Consider the following 17,108-nt stretch of genomic DNA (forward strand, 5'->3'; position numbering starts at 1 on the left):
GAACTGTTTTATGAGGTCATATTGTAATGTGTAATTTGTTGGTAAAAAACATATTTCTTTTATAAAAGGGAAAATGATATGGTTTGATTCTTATTAAATATTGTAAAAACATGCCTTTTAGGTCATCCCTCAGAGTAGAGCAACCTAAAAAGAACATAATATTAATAAATGAATAATATTCTATAATATACAAGAAAGAGTTGGCTAAGCAAATTCAGTTTGAATCACTTAGTGGTGGTCATTGTAAGAGGTCATTTTATTATGCATATTACATTGTAATCCATATTACATACTTTTTTAAAGTCTGAATCAGTGATCCATAATAAACTTTGACTTGATAATAAGGGGTCACTGTAATAAGCATACAACCTGAGTATGATACTTATGTACTTTTGTTAGTGATGATGCCAGTACATAAATGAGTCATTTATTTGATGACAAAATGATGCACATGTTATCATTCTGATGTCATGTAACTTAACTTTCTTTAGAATATGACGGCCGCCAGTTCAGTAGAAAAATATAAATTCATTGTCTTGTTTCAACAATGCAGTAGCTGATAATAAGAAAGACACACAAGGATGTCCAGTAATGACTAGGCGCATAACATTTTGCCTATAGGAAGTCATTTAAATGCAATACTCTTTTTGAACTAGGTTTTCAGTTTAACAAAAAATAATAATTGAATGAAAGTCAGGTTCTTCATTTGCCTTGTTCTCAAATGATCATGGAATTTATATCCTCTATATCAGAAGCTAGCTATTGTAGCAATAGTAATAGCACTTAGATTTATATCTCATCCAATTGTGCTTTACAGCACTCTCTGAGCTACACTATATTGCCAAAAGTATTCGCTCACAACTGATTCTGATTATGTGGATGGGTGAGTGAATACTTGGGCAATATAGTGTATTTCAAGAGTCAGCATATTGCCCCCAACAATCTGGATCCTTGTCCCAAAGATGCTTTTTCAGGAGGCAACTGAACTTTCTTGTTTTTTCTTTTGAAGACATTTCATCCAAGAACCATGACCTGGATGACTGAGAATCTCTACAATCTGGATGGAAGGATGGAAAGCTGAGTCAATCTGAAGACCCATCATTATCAAACTCCAGACTACAGACAAAGTTTGTCCATAATACAGCATTCTAACCACTGCAGCATGGGGCTCATTATAATTAAACATTCTGTCACTTGTTATGTTCTTCATATTTGAATACTTTGCCAAGGAGACTTCTTGAAAATCATTAAAATGTCATTTTTAGGCATTACATTTCTGTTTATGCAACAATTTTGTTTTCTTAAGACACATGTATTCATTCAAGTAATTAATAACAATATATATTAATTATTAGTAGTTGTCTAAGATGAAGTATTGAAAAGTCTTAGACAAGAATGTTAATGAAAGTTCATTTCTAACCAAATGAATTTATTTAATTCTAAGAAACCTTACTTCTCCTTTCATAATATATGTTTAGAATCAATATGTGGGCCTCTTTATATTAACACTTCTTTTTTGTCAGTCTTTGTAGGATCACAATTGGGCATTTTCAACTTTTCTGCTCTGCCATCAGTTTATGTCCATCCCTCATTCTTTTGCAAGGCTATTTCTTCCCTCTGCCAAGGTCATCAGCACTTGCTGAAAAAAGAAATGCACAAAATGGGATGTATGTTTATGTTCCAACTCTGGAAATATGTTTGCTTATGAATGTCCTAAGAGTCTTCATTTGCAGAACAATCAAACTCGTTGCTCAACATAAAATGGACCTTTTAAAATTACACATGCTACAAGTATAATTAATGATTATTTTACACATGAACTAAATATTGAAGCCTGAAACTTATGAACACTTACCTAGGAAAAAAAGTTCTTCTGATTTACTGAAACTCATTTTCAATTAAAGGCAAATCATCCATTGTTAACTAATTTGAGGCTAATAATTGTTCTTTTGCAAGTCATTTCATGAATTGAAAGAGCTTATCTAGAGGATACAGGGGGAGCAAAAGAATAATTCAGGAGGAAACGGCATCCTCCTGAGTCTTGACTGGAAAGGTGCTCCCATGGAATCAGATCAGGCTCATATAATTTATAAATAAACAGAAGGGTCCATCATATTTAATTGATTCTGAGAGAACAACTTTTAGTTGGCAGGACCTTTGTACATAAACAATTGCCTGAGAGGAAGAAATTGATTGAAAATCTTGAAAAGGAAGACCTGTTCTATAGAACTAAATAATGGGAAGAATTTGACCTTTTGTTAAAAGCAGTACAAGGTCATTGTGGGAAAATATGAATAAATTCTAGAACACTTTTTATCTCTATTTGAAAGCCCTTTAACTGAGCGCTAGCAGCCTCTCTCACAAATAAGAACTTTGCAGCATCTCAAAGGCTAACAACTTATTCTTTTTTTAACCCCTATTCTTTGTCAGGCCAGAAATCTTTATGTTTGGCTAGTGGGGGGGGGGGAACCAGATTGGGAACTAATGGCTTTGAAATCTGCAGAACTGGAGGGAGTCAACAATCTTCTTTGTTCCTGAAGCAAAAGTGAAACGTGACACTAGTTACACCTACCCTGCACAAATGCATTCAGTCCACAGTCTCCATCTTGAGGCTGTATTTGAACTGCAGATCTCATGGCTCTAACATTTGGCCTAACGCTGGATTTCTCCGGCGTCTTCCCTGTCCCTGGCGCTGGGTAGGACCTTGCCCGACGAAGAGTATGGAGAACTCAAAAGCTTGTCCCTTCTCTGGTGTCATTTTGCCTTAGCCCAAATAAAGGGGATTACCCAGCTGTGTATGTTGCATGTTATGGCACCAGCTCTTGTGAATGTGTCTACCCGCCCCGTTTCTTACAGTCAGCATAAGCTTGTTTATTTTTTAAGCTGCCCCGCGACTTGGGAGTCTTTAAATTCTCCCACGACCACGCCCCCGGCCCCTCTCAGCATCAGACCGCTCGCTCAAAGTAGGATCGAAGGCTCTACCGGCACCTGATGTAACCACCTAGAAACTTGGCAGGCGCTAGGACTCGGAGGAGCTCACGCAGGGGATGCAGGAACTGTAACCTAGGCAATTAACAACAGGCTGCTTTCTTCTACTTTCGCCCCCTCCCAGTTCCAGTTCGCCCTATTACCCAGGCGAAATTTCCCCCACCCCAAAAACATGCACACAAACCCACAAACTGTCAGCTTCTTGCCTGGCCGCTCCTCCACCGTTGCCACCCTTAGCCGCCGGCTTCTCCAGCTCACACGCCCCTAACGCTGCCAGCCTCTTGTCTTACAAGAAGAAACGTTAATTCCTTTTAAACGATCGCTTTGGGGAGATTTAGATGCCATCCACCTCGCCGAGAAAACGCTGATCGTTACAACATTGTCTCATCTGTCAAGGCGAGGAGGGGGGGGGGAGAGGAGGCATAACGCGCTTTGCACCTACACAACCCTGAGAAAAGATCAATAAAGTGGCGGAAAAAAAACGTGCCGACTGTCAGCCGCACGCCAGCTTATAATAGGGGGAAGGGGGAGCGAGAGAAAAGACTGGGAATGAATGTTTGCCTTTGCTGGGGTGGAGGGAGGTTCGCCAGAATCGCAGGTTTTAAGGCGAACTACACCACGCATTTTCCTTCCCCAGAGCTTCTCTCTTCCACCCTTCCCTCCCCCCGAAACAAAAGAAGGAGAAAGAGGGGAAAGAGAAACCGGCAAACAAACCAGGGGGCGGGAGAAGAGAGAAGAAAAACTGGAAAATGGGGCGGAGGGAAGAAAAATCTAGGAAGGGACAAACAAAGAAGGTAAGGAAGCGCTATGCTTTCATCTGCCAGGCAGCCCCTGGCCACCGGTTATCCATCCAAACCTACAAAGGCTGCCCTGGGCCAAGGATGCAGCCTCTTGGCCAAAGCCTCTGGAGTCCCCAAAGTCACTAGTCCACAGTCTACTCCCGCCACCACAGAGCACAACGCTCAGCACCCAGTGCCACCGCAATGAAATGATGCTCACCAACATTATTCTTTTGGAAGACAATAAGGAAAGAATAGAAGCCTTTCAAAAGAGGCACGTTACTGCACACACACACACACACACATACAGAAAGAGAGAGAGAGAGAAATCTGGCTGCTGTCATCAATTAAAATGTTGATAATAATAAAGGGTTAAAAGCTAGTTTGACTCCAGGAAATTACATCATTTATTTAATATAGGTAAAACAAATGGAAAATGAGCCTATTTTTTAATAAGAGAACTTTGAGACATCAGTGGCAATTGAGAGAGAGAAAGAGAGAGATTCATATTTATAAACACTCAGAGATGTAAAAGGTCCAAGGGTTAGCCAGGAGTCTTACCTATCAGATATCATCCTAGAAGTATTAAGAAAAATCCTCAGCTAAACTGCACGACTTCATCAGGTTACTATGGAAATCCTCTTCAGGAAGATTAGAAACAAGCCACCTTTATCTTTCTCCTATGGCCACGAAGGATACATCCCAGGAGCCGGTGATCAGGAGTCAGAACAAGCCCAGACTCAGATGGATGGATGGATGGTTGTGCTCTAAGTGATGGAGTCACGCTGCCTGCCTGCCTGCCTGCCTTCCTCCCCCAGAGGACTCAGCAGGCGATCAGATCTTCTCCTTGCTGCCAGAGCCAGGAAGTAAAAGGACAATCTCACACCAGCAGCCCCAGCCCAATGCTTTGCAATAAGAGGAGCTGTTTCCTAGTCACACAACTGGAATTTAAAGGGGAAGTGCTTACCAGGGTCCCACTCTTACCTTTAAAAAAATGAAATCAATAGTAACAGCAACTGGGGAAGTTCAGAAAAGAAACAGTTCAAAAAGGCTATAGATTAGGAAGATAATATGTTTATCAATTAATATTCCATTTCAGGCACTGTGAGCTAACCCTAACCCAGTGAATTGTTACACAGTGGGATGGAAATGCAGCCTGCTGAGACATAAAACTATTGTTAAACTATAGTTTGACACATTATGTAAACAGAACCATTGTTTTAGCCAAAACTCAAAAGGCCTTTTGCATTTACTGTACATTAAAACAGGAAAAGAAGAGGAAGTATTTCTGTTGTTAATCTGTGTGGGTTTCTTTTCCTTAAATACAATGCTAATGTTTGAAGGCCAAAAAGTATGGCATCAAAACCGTCCCAGGAGAAAGGAAATATATAAGGAAGTCACAGAAAGCCTTTTTTATGGGAGAAAAAACAATACTATGCAGAATTTGCATATTTGAGAATTTGCATACTTGTTTGTAGAAGCTGTTACTAGCATGGAGATCACTATATCAATTTTTTAGAGCAGTAAAAAGAACATATATGGAAAAGACATGGAGAGAATTAAATAACAAGCCTATAAGCAGCACCATTTTTGAGCCAAGATTTCATGCTCTCTATGAAGTGAACCCTATGTTCGGTATCCTTTTTAAGCTGGATGCTGAGCATTGTTGTTTATAGCCTGGCATAAAGAAATACAAGGTGAAAACTCTTTTGAGTGCTTGTAAGGTAGCGTGAAACTGAGTTGATGGTTCCATTTGTGCCATGTTTGCTTCATTATATAAAGTTTATGCCTTAGTGTGTTATGCAATTAAAGCTAGAAGAAATATTTCGAAAGCAGTTAGCTGAAGAGGATGAAGTAGTTGAAAAAATGAAATGTTCAAAAACAGAGCTGAGAACTTTTGGTTCAGAAGAGTCTTATCCAATCAGGTATTCTCCAGATATAATGGATAACTCTCATCATAGTGCTAAAGGCGATTGGATTTATAATCCTGAAGGGGACCAGATTAAAGAAGGGTGAGTAGAGGTCTATTTTTTCTGTTCCTTTTTTATTGGTTCTTCATTCATGATAGGAAGGAATTATTTCCCCAAGCTATTAGTTCCAGATGTGTTAGAACTTCAATTCTCACACAATCAGCATTGCCAATGGACATCTGAAGAAAACAAGTTGGAAAGGATGAACTATTATGTCTTCACTCTTGATGGTCTTTCTTTCATATGGTTAATTTTTTAAAATTAGTATGCATGTTTATGGTTGTGGGCTTGATTATTGAGTTTGATATAAATTATCCCTTTGTCAAGGTCACTGAATGAAATTCATTTTTTCTAAGCATGAGAATGAAAAAAAAGACACCTGAAGACTAAAATAGCCATTTTTTTCAAAAAAAAAAGCTCCTATGATAATTAGAGCTGTAATAAGATTGCCAACAGATCAAAATTAAGACTGCCAACAGATTGATTAAGTGTCCTTATGAACCATGAATAGAGAAATAATCTGACAAAACCTGTTTAATCATGTAGACAGTGGTTTCAGAAGACGCTCTGGTTGAATTAACATATACACAAGTAGGCATGTGTGAGAGGTCTTATGAATGATGTTTGCAGTTCTGATTCTACAAATTTCATGACAAATATGACCTCTTGAAATGATAGGGAGGGAAGGAGGGAGGGAGGAAGGTGTTCCAGCATGACTTTATTGAACAGGCAGATTCAATTCTGGGAAAGTGACACTTAAAGTACATTGTTTTAGTTTGTTTTATTTCCAACTAAAACAATATACATTAAGTGTCACTTTCCCAGAATTGAATCTGCCTGTTCAATAAGATCATACTGGAATCCCTTCCTTCCTTCTATCATACTGGCCACAGCTTATTCCCTAGGAAAGAATGACCTTGACTCCATAGGTGTTAGAGAAAAGGTACAGCATAGCAAGGCAAGCTCTGGTGGAAAAAGTGTGAAAATCATATATTGAAAGCAATCCCCAATGTCCAAAATCCTCCCCCCTATTCCAATCAGGTTTTGTTCCAATATTTTGGGAACCCAGAGCTTCAAGCACCACTGTCAATTCCTTTCCCAGGACCGACATCCTTGAAAGCAGGAAGATGGCTCAGTCTGCCACCTCTGGTTTTGTGTTAGTGTCCATACTCCTCAATTTCCAACAGCATTCTTTCACATCTCCAGCTTGCTTCCCCTCCCAAAATCCTCCAGTTATGAAGGTTGCTAGTGAGCTTCAAAGAAAGCAAAGATGGACAGCTGACTCCTTCCCTCCTGACATATCTTTCTTTGTGGTAGCACCACATTTTGGATTGCTTTCCCACCAGAGGTGCATAACATTCCCTCACTTATGGTTTTTTTAAAGATCTTCAAGCCTAGCTAGGTTTATTAGTGACATTTTGAAGGTGGGTTGATTTTTTGCTACCATAATTGATTGTTTCTGTTGCTTTCTCTACAACATGATTTATGGGTGTTGTTGTTATGTTTAAGGTGTTATAACCTACCCAGAACATTTGATCTCATTCAGTTATAAAAACTGCAAAATAAAATAATATAATATGTAGGCAGTTTCATAAGATCTGAAAAGTATGTTTTATCTGCACATGTATATGCAAAATATATTGGTTGTGAGTTATCCTACAATGAAAATAACAGTTTCAAAAGACTGATTTTCTCCAGAACAATAGCAGAGAGAGGAATGATATGAATCACTTTTACTCAGATTTCCCCAATATGGTGCCTTCCAGATATGTTTGGCTACAGTTCTCATAATCTTCCAGCTAGTATGGCCAAACAAAATAGTAATCTAACAATCCTTTGCAGCAATTCCTGCCTTGGGGAATGCCGATCAATTTGATGCAAAGTATTTTGGAGGGGAAAAAAGCTTGTATGGATAATGCAAGAACACAATATTTTCTCTAGTTTGGCCCTAAAGGGGAAAGATTTTTCACAAGTCTCTTGTTATAGAAATATACCTTATATTTTGTATTATGAAACCAAATATGTAATCACCAGTAGAGGTTAGAATACTGGCATTTACACAGCTAAGTAACACAGGAGCCATTCCTTAATTATCCTGATTGTGACAACAGGATAGTTAAAAATCATTAGGGGAAACTAATCTATGGTAAATGATCTAGAGCAGCCTTGGTCAAAAATAAATAACTTCCTTACTTATGAACATATTTTTTTTCCACTAATAATGTAGATATACATATCTCTATAACATAGTAAATATGATGTTATTGAGCTATTATTGAATATTTGTAATCATCAGATTTTTAAAAATCACTTATTTAAGTTTCTATTTAATTTCTGCCCAATGAATGAATGATAGCCATTGGAGTCTACAGCATTATTTTCACAAGTACTTTTGTTTCTTCTACCATTCTCTCACATGTTTATCCAGGCAAAATTTGTAATGCGATTAATTCTTCAGTAAGTAATTCTTTCCTTTTTATATATAAAATATTAAATGAACAATAAAGATTTCTGTTAGATGAATAATGTACTTCTAAAACATTTTAAAATAAAAAGATAATACACAAGAAGGCAGTTTTGATTTAAAGTTTATTCTTCCTAACAAGAAAAATGACCTAACAGAACAGGGCAAAGCACATTTCCAGGTTCTCCTGAGATATTTGTAAATCAACTGTACAAAGTTCTGAATAGGAAAATATTAGGCAGATTTTACAATATGTGTCTTTCCTATGAGCTAAAAACCGCAAATATTTCATGCAAAGTAGGAATTTATTTACATGGATATAGTATCATACAACATTTTGGGTGAGTAAGAATTTAAAATTTCAGTACTTTTCTGGGATATTTAAAAGAGCAGACACATCATCGGCAATATACACTTGTGTAAGTCGAATGGCAAAACAAAGAAAACCTTACAATTACAAAATAATAAATCTGTCCCAGTGGAGAAGATACAGTCAACTCAGTTGAAATGACATCATTGTGGTTCACCATGTGACCTTCTGCTCAAATCCTAGAGGAATATGTCACAAAGTATAAAAGCAAGATTAGCATTACTTTCCATATATATTAATCAATCCCTTCCTAAATTATAAAAAAACATAATTTCCAAAAAAAACCTGAAATAAAAACAACTGGGAAAGTAAAAACATCTTTAATAACCACTGCAATCAAACTGAGTGCAGAAGAGGAAATGCAGAAATGGGATAAATGATATAATTAGTAATATTTTTCCTAACGCTATGGATTTCATGATGACACTGAAGTATTTTTAAAAAATGTGTATTATCTAAACAACACCTTTGTTAGATACTTTCTCTAACTACAGTGGTTTCCCCCAAGGTCCTCTGTTCCGGCGGGAACAGAGGTTTAATCCTATTGGTCGAAGAGTCTGTCAGCTCCCTATAAAAGGGCTGCAGTCAGACTCAACCTTTGCTGGATTGTTCTCACTTGTTGTACTTAATAAAGAGCTGTTGTTACCATTAAACCTGTGTGTGCCTATCTATTACCCAATCTAACACTGGTGATGAAGGTGGGATTGGAAGGCAACTAGGTGAACCAAAAAGAGCATAGCAATCCAGCAAGTACATCCAGCCCGGAGCTCGGCGCAGCTTTGAGCAGCTGTTTTTGAGCGGCAAACTCAAAACGCCCTTTGAACACAAAATGGCCATGCATGCCCCACCAACTCCGTATGACCCAGTCACTGAGCACTGGGACTCATACATGCTATGATTTGACTGCTTCCTCGAGGCAAACAACCTCATGGGCCTTTCTGAAGGCCACAAGAAGAACATGTTCCTCGGGTACTGAGGCTGGGAAGTGTTCAAGATGGCAAAAAACCTCTCTGAGCCGACACCGCTACATTCAGGCGCCTGGTCTGTGCTTCAGCAGGCGCTAAGGACCCACTACGCGCCCAAGCCTTCCAAGCACAAATTTAACATCAGAAACCAGAAGGAGGGTGAGACAATTAACAAGTACATTGCAGCACTCCGCAAGTGTACTGCGAATTCCGAGACCTGGATGAGCTGATTCTGGACCGCATAATTTGTGGCGTACGGGACATTAACCTACAGAGGAGGTTACTTCCTAACTCTAACCTCACTCTATAGATCGTCTTGGACGAAGCCAGGGCATCCGAATCAGCCGTCAAATCTGAGACTCTGCAGCACCAAAGCGCTCCACCAGACGCGCGAAAGAGTACACGCGTACATCGCGAGGCTGCACAGCCCAAGAGCAAAGAAGGCAAAGAAGATGACAGCTGCCGCATGCGCAGTAGCCGCGCCCAGCTGGCGTGCAAATTCAAACCATGTCTCCCGCCTTGCGCTAGCTGCAGAGGAGACCATGCCAGATCAGCTTACAATTTCCGCGACGCAACCTGCCAGCACTGCGAGCGAAAGGGACACATCGCCAAGGTGTGCCGAAGCGAATTCCCTGCCACTGCCTGGCAGCCTAGAAGCGCACCAAACCACCAACAGAGGCCCAGCCAAGGGGCCTGGCAGAAGCCACCATGGTGCTCAGAGGGTGACAATTGAGTCACTTACCACACATCAATCGGCCAAGTCCGCACCAGGCGGCCAAAAAAGCTGAAGGTCACAGTCCTTATTGAGGACTCTCCATGTGAGATAGAGATCGACAACCGGGTCATCACTGACCATCATACCATGGTCGACCCTAAAGCAGGCTATCCCTAGCCTAAAGAAGCAGCATCTTCGCACCCCTGACATCCGCCTACGTGATTACCAGGTAAACCGGGTCCCCATCGTGGGCCAAGGCACCTTCCAGGTGAAGTTCAAGCAGTTCAGTGGGAAACTCTCAGTGACAGTGGTTAGCGGCAACCTGCAGAGCCTCCAAGGGCTAGATTGGTTCCAACCCCTGGGCCTAATGGTGACCAGTATCAACACCTTGAAAGACGACAGCGCTGAAGCCATCTTTAAGGAGTTTGAGGACGTCTTCGGTACCGGTCTGAGTAAGTATGTGGGGACTCCAATTTCCTTTAGTTTGGACCCCAACATAGCCCCAATAAGGCTAAAACCCAGGAGAGTACCTTTTGCTCTCCGCCCCAAAATTGACAGGGAAATTGACAAGCTCGTAGGCCAGGGAATCCTCGAGCCGGTTGATCACGCATGCTGGGAGACCCCTAGAGTGACACCTGTCAAATCTGATGGGTCTGTCCGCATCTGCGCTGACTACAAGTGCACAATAAATAAAGCACTACAACAAAGCGCCTACCCCAGTGATGGTGAACCTTTTTTGGCTCGCGTGCCATAAGTGGGGGGAGTGCAGGGGGATCGTGTGCAGTCATGCCATACCCATAATGCAATGCATGACCCCCAGTGTGCATGCGTGCACTACAGGCGCAAACCCCCCCCCCATTTTTTTCATGCTATTTTCACCCTCCCCAGGCTCCAGAGGCTTTATAGGAGCATGGGGAGGGCGAAAACAGCCACCCCTACCACCCCGGAAGCCCTCCGGAGGCTTCAGGGACCTTCAGGAGGCTTCCCTGAGGCCTCCGAAGCAGTCAAAGCGACCCTCCGAGCAAACCAGAAGCTTCCAGTTTGCTCGGAGGGTTATTTTAAGCGCTCTGAAGGCTTCAGGGACCTTCAAGAGGCTTCCCTAAAGCCTTTGGAGCGCTCAAAATGCCCCTCTGAGCAAACAGGAAGTCCATTCCTGAACTTCCAGTTTGCCCATAGGGCTGGTTTTTTGCACTCCGGAGACTTCAGGGAAGCTCATGAAGCCTCTGAAGGGCCTCCTGGGGGGTGGGGGGTGGGGGGCTCTTTTCGCCCTCCCCTGGTTCCTATAAAGCCCCTGGAGCCTGGGGAGGGCGAAAAGTGGCTTTAAAAGGGTGAACTCAGCTGGCCAGCGCACGCATGCGTGCTGACCAGCTGACAGGGCAGCGCCTTGCGTGCTCTGACAAATGGCTTCATGTGCCATTTGTGGCACATGGGCCATAGGTTGGCCATGCTGGCTTACCCTGTACCCATTGTACAGCACCTCCTCCATTCATTAGGCCCCGGAAAAATATTCGCTAAATTGGACATGGCGCAGGCATACCAACAATTGCCTGTAGATGACGCTACGGCGGAGGCCCAAACCATTGTGACACACAGGGGTGCATTCAAATGTCACTGCCTACAATTCAGCGTTATTATTGCCCCTGGACTGTTCCAAAGCATCATGGAACAGCTTTTGCAGGGGATTCCATGAGTCATCCCCTATTTCAATGACATCTTGGTATCAGCTGCAAACGAGGCGCAACTTTTCAAACGTGTACGAACAGTTTTGGCTCGAATTAGAGACAAAGGCCTCCATCTCAAAAAAGAGAAATGCCAAATTAATCTGCCAAGGGTTGAATTATTAGGGTACCTAATCAATGGCTCTGGGATTCACCCAACCACACAAAAAATCAAAGCAATTCAGGACGCCCCCACACCTTGCAATCAAACCGAGCTGCAGGCGTTCCTCGGGCTCCTTAATTTCTACAGCATCTTTCTTAAACAGAAAGCCACCGTTGCTGAGCCCTTACACCATCTCCTGATTAAGAACGCGAAGTGGTCCTGGGGCAAAGCCAAGGCAGCCGCATTTGCCGTGGTAAAATGACTCCTGTCGGCGGATTCCTTCCTGGTACAGTACAGCCAGACCCTGCCATTGGTGCTGACCTGTGAAGTTTCCCTGTTCAGCATTGGTGCCGTCCTCAGCCACCGCATGCCCGGCAGAACCAAAGCCTCTATTGCATTTTACTTCAGGACCTTGTCTGCCGCAGAGCGGAACTACAGCCAGCTGGACCATGAGGCTTTGGCTGCAGTGGTCGGAGTAAAGAGGTTTCATGAGTACCTATATGGCCAGGACTTTGAACTGGTTACAGACCACAAGCCGTTGTTGGGTTTACTGGCAGGGGACCGACCTACCCCAGTGTCATTATCACCCCGCATGACCAGATGTACCATCTTCCTAGCTGCCTACTCCTACCATCTCATCCACCGACTAGGCTCTACTTTGGGGCACACTGATGCTCTCAGCCGCTGCCCGCTGCCTGAACCTCTCCCTGACCCTAATAAAGGGATTATTTCCTTCTGCATTGCCTGCCATCTTTAGAGCACGGAAATGCAAAACAGGAATCCTTAGAGGAAAAAAAGACTAAGTCAGCCCTTCTCAGTGTATCATTCCTGCTGCTGTACCAAATACTTATGAACTGGAGTCTTCAAGCCACTCTCTTTGGAAGGATTTTGCCTGGGATTCTTTGATACAATGGTTTAAAGGCATAAGAGTCAGGTCTATCAACATTTTCTTCTAATGCAAGAGCTTAGTATCACCCTCACTTTTATGTGATGGTTCCTGTATGGTATATACTGAATCTGAAATCTTGTATAGACTAGCAATCACCTGCACAAGGCTCACTGTGGGTGTTTTTTGGACTGTGAGTATGGTAGTAGTGATTTATTATGCTTGTTATTTGCAATTCCATCAGTTCCAAAGCTCTAAGATTATGATCACACTAAGCTCATGGCAGGTATAAAAATATGATATGCAAATACAGGTAGTCCTTGCTTACCAATCATTTGTTTAGCAATTGGTTGAAGTTATGAGGATGCTGAAAAAGACTTGTGACCAAGTTGGGACATTGCAGCATCCCTGTAGTTATTCGATTGTGATTCAGGTGCTTGGCAACCGGTACACAGTAGGAACCATTGCAGTGTCCCATGGTCATGCAATGGGCGCATGTAAGCTTCACTGCTGGATTTTGATAAGCAAAGTCAATGGAGAAACCAGCAGACAATTGCAAGTCACATGATGTCATGCTTAATGATCACACTGCTTAGGAATAAAGTTGCCAGTCCTAATTGCAGTTGATAATTGATAATTGTCTGCTAAAATGTCCTACCTGTCAATGACTACTTCAGCTTCAACCACAATAATACATGGGCAAACAATAGATATAAACTCAGGGTAAACCGCTCCGAACTCGATTGCAGAAAATACAACTTCAGCAACAGAGAGGTCAACACCTGGGATGCTCTACCTGACTCTGTTGTTATTTCCTCAAACCCCCATAGTTTCAACCTTAAACTGTCTACTGTGGACCTCACACCATTCCTAAGAGGTCTGTAAGGAGGTGTGCATAAGAGCACCAGCGTGCCTACCATCCCCGTCTTACTGTTCCCATTTATTTGTATTCATTTCATGTGCTCGTGTCCATGTTTATACTTATACCTGTTATCTCGTACATGTTTGATGAACTAAATAAATAAAATAAAATAAAATAAATAAACTACCTTTATCAACTTAAGTTCATATACTAAATGATCTTTTTGATCCTTTTTTACAGATTCTACATAGTTCATGTGGGATTCAGCACAGATTTGCTACTAAGGAAGCATGAAGATTACACTCACACAATTGGTTTCTGTACATATTTACTTAGAAGAAAATCCACTTCAGTTCAGTTCCGTGAGATTTATTTCCAAGGAGCTGAGTTAAACTTTTAAATGTACCAGAAAAGACTAGTAGATATTTGTCCAGAATGGTGCAAGGATTCTTGCACAGGGCAAGCAATTGAGCTTGAACATTTCCAAGGTTCCTTCCAATACTATGATTCAATAATTCTATATTTTGGTTCAAGTAAATAAGCAGACCTGCTTTGGAAACTAAAACTGAACATGCACTGATCATTGTTTCAAAATTCATTTCAAGATTTTATCTCCAAAAATAGCTCTCAAGATATGGCCTGGGATGCCTTGGGGGTCCCTGAGAGTCTTTTAGAGGGTCACCAAAGTCAAGTAAATATATTAAAATATATTTAATATATTCAAAAGGCTTATAGGGCTTTTTTAACTCCTGGATTTTGATAATCCTCAAGAATCCTTAGTCAACTTCCTTTAAAACTACAAAAGTTATGCAAACTAAGAACTATCTTAACAGCAATCTAATCTTGTGTGATCTGCTTGCTAGCTTCTGAAACTGGCAATACCTCTCTTTATAAAACTTCAGTAATGAACAGTTTGTATATTCTACTGCAAATTACTAGGAGAATATAATGCATAAGGGAGATGTCAGAGTTCGCATAAACAAATGAAAAGGTTGTATTTTGACAGATACCTTTCTGGATAAAATAAAAATGTAGAAACCAAGGACTCAAAATCATTCTCCATCCTCATCCTCCTCATCTTCCACATATACACATACAGTACATATCCACATTTGAACACACCTTCTTAATGTTCAGCATTTCTTACAGTTCCTGGTTTGAGTCAAAAGTAGAGATCTTTCTCTTCCTCCTTTTCCTCTCCTCCTCCTTCCACAGAAATTTACTGTCATTTAAGTATCTATCCTTTACCAATTACCAGAATGAAAACCAACCAAACAAGGGAATAGAAGCAAACCACATTTGAATTCTGAGTGGCCCATCTCAGATTTCCAGTTTATATAGCCTTGCTTGCATAGGTATATGCAATTCTAGAATAGCAGCTCCAACCACCAAAGATAGCTAAAACTGCATATATCACAGGGCACATCAAAGACTACTTTACTTCATCAAGAACAGTTGGATGGACAAAAGGTTGAATCTAATTCAAGTGACATTTAGGCAGTTATAGCAGAGGAAAGGTTTTCAGGCGTGGTACAAGATTCCTTACTTTTAACAGCCATTCACAGTAATTGACTGGATCATCTAATGTCCTCTCCAGGCACACAACCTGAGTTTAAATGGGTGTCAAGTGTCTATTCCAGATCACTTTTAGATCAGCTTGAATACATAAAGCATTACATTGCCTGCTCTGCTGCAGCTGGTAGTGATACAACCTGTATCCTCAACAAGCAGAAAAAGTTAGAACAGTAAATTTTGCCCAAAGGCAAAACTAACTACATCTCCCATTAACCCTTCATCTCATTGAACAAATTACAGATACTTTCTGCTTTTAATCATGCAAGGAAGATGGCACATCATTAAATCTCTAGGTAGAAATAGAAAACTAGAAAGAGGCTCAAAGGCTGTTAACATACTTTCCTCCCATCCTTAAGTAAGGAAGAAAATCTATTATCTAAATTATACTACCCTTGTGCCTGAACTTTACTGTATCTGAGTAACTATGCTGGACGATGTAATTGCCCTTAGTTTTTATTGCAATGCAATTTCAGGATAGCAGTCCATGGATTCCCTGTCCTAGTCTTAATATTTATTATTTATAATAACATACATTTTTATTTATTCTGATTTTTACTATATACTCCATGCTTTTGAGAGAACTGGCACTCCCTGTAATGTGAGCAACCTCTAAAAGACACCAATATCATTTGCCTTTTTATTTCCTGGACACTGATAGTATTGGTACATATTTATACCAAACAACCCCCAATAATCTCTCCCTCTTCATTCATTCATTCATTCATTCATTCATTCATTCATTCATTCATTCATTCATTCATTGATAGATAGATAGATGATAGATAGATGATAGATAGATAGATAGATAGATAGATGATAGATAGATAGATAGATAGATAGATAGATAGATAGATGGATGATAGAATTGAAATATCTATATAAAGATAGATAAGCTAACTTTAGTGAACGTAAAGACACATATAACTAATATTTCACATTTTATCTGTCAATAATTCATAGTTATTCCAAAAACATTGCACTGAACATTTTTTAAGAATTTTTTTTATTGTTTTAATTAAACAAAAATACAAAAAAAACATTCTTCATTACATCTTGTAGAAAGCATGTCGATTGGTTACAAATGAATTTCATGTGTTACTATACATCCATATTTTTAATTTACATTTTAAAATCAAAGATCTTTATGTATTTTACCATCAATGTACCATCATTCTCATTTAGCTATAATTATTAAAATATGCTTTTATCTAGAATCATTTACACTTGAAGACACAACCACCTACTGGCATTCATTAGCTATTCCTATAAACCTCCAATAATTACCCTTTTATAACATATTCCCTTTTTTTTCCCAACTCACTATCAACGGCTTATATCTAATTGCTTTTACCAATGCCAAGGCATATAAAAATCATTAAACATTATCCATTAACATTTTCTTATTGTTATTATAGTTATCTAAAGAAAAAAAACAGAAAACTTTTTTTGTCATTTATATCACATCTCTGACCCAAGAAAAATTACATCTTTATAATAAAGTCTAAACAAAAGTTTGTTAGTAAAGTTTATAAGTGCCCAAGAAAAATTACATCTTTATAATAAACTCTAAATAAAAGTTTGCTAGTAAAGTTTATAAGTGCCCAAGAAAAATTACATCTTTATAATAAACTCTAAATAAAAGTTTGCTAGTAAAGTTTATAAGTGCCCAAGAAAAATTACATCTTTATAATAAAATCTAAACAAAAATATATT

General features: G+C 40.0%; 1 protein-coding gene across 1 annotated transcript in view; it reads right to left on the reverse strand.

Moving 5' to 3' along the window:
• NAV3 (neuron navigator 3) overlaps positions 1-4,546 on the reverse strand; it is a 488,007-nt gene extending 483,461 nt beyond the window's left edge. Inside the window, exon 1 of the mRNA XM_081956875.1 lies at positions 4,329-4,546. The gene's annotated coding sequence lies outside the window, so the exon portion shown is untranslated. The remainder of the gene's footprint in view (positions 1-4,328) is intronic.
• Positions 4,547-17,108: the final 12,562 nt, after the last annotated feature.

Source organism: Natrix helvetica (genome assembly GCF_964273705.1).
Source record: "Natrix helvetica genome assembly, chromosome: 6".
In the NCBI taxonomy this organism is placed as follows: domain Eukaryota; kingdom Metazoa; phylum Chordata; class Lepidosauria; order Squamata; family Natricidae; genus Natrix; species Natrix helvetica.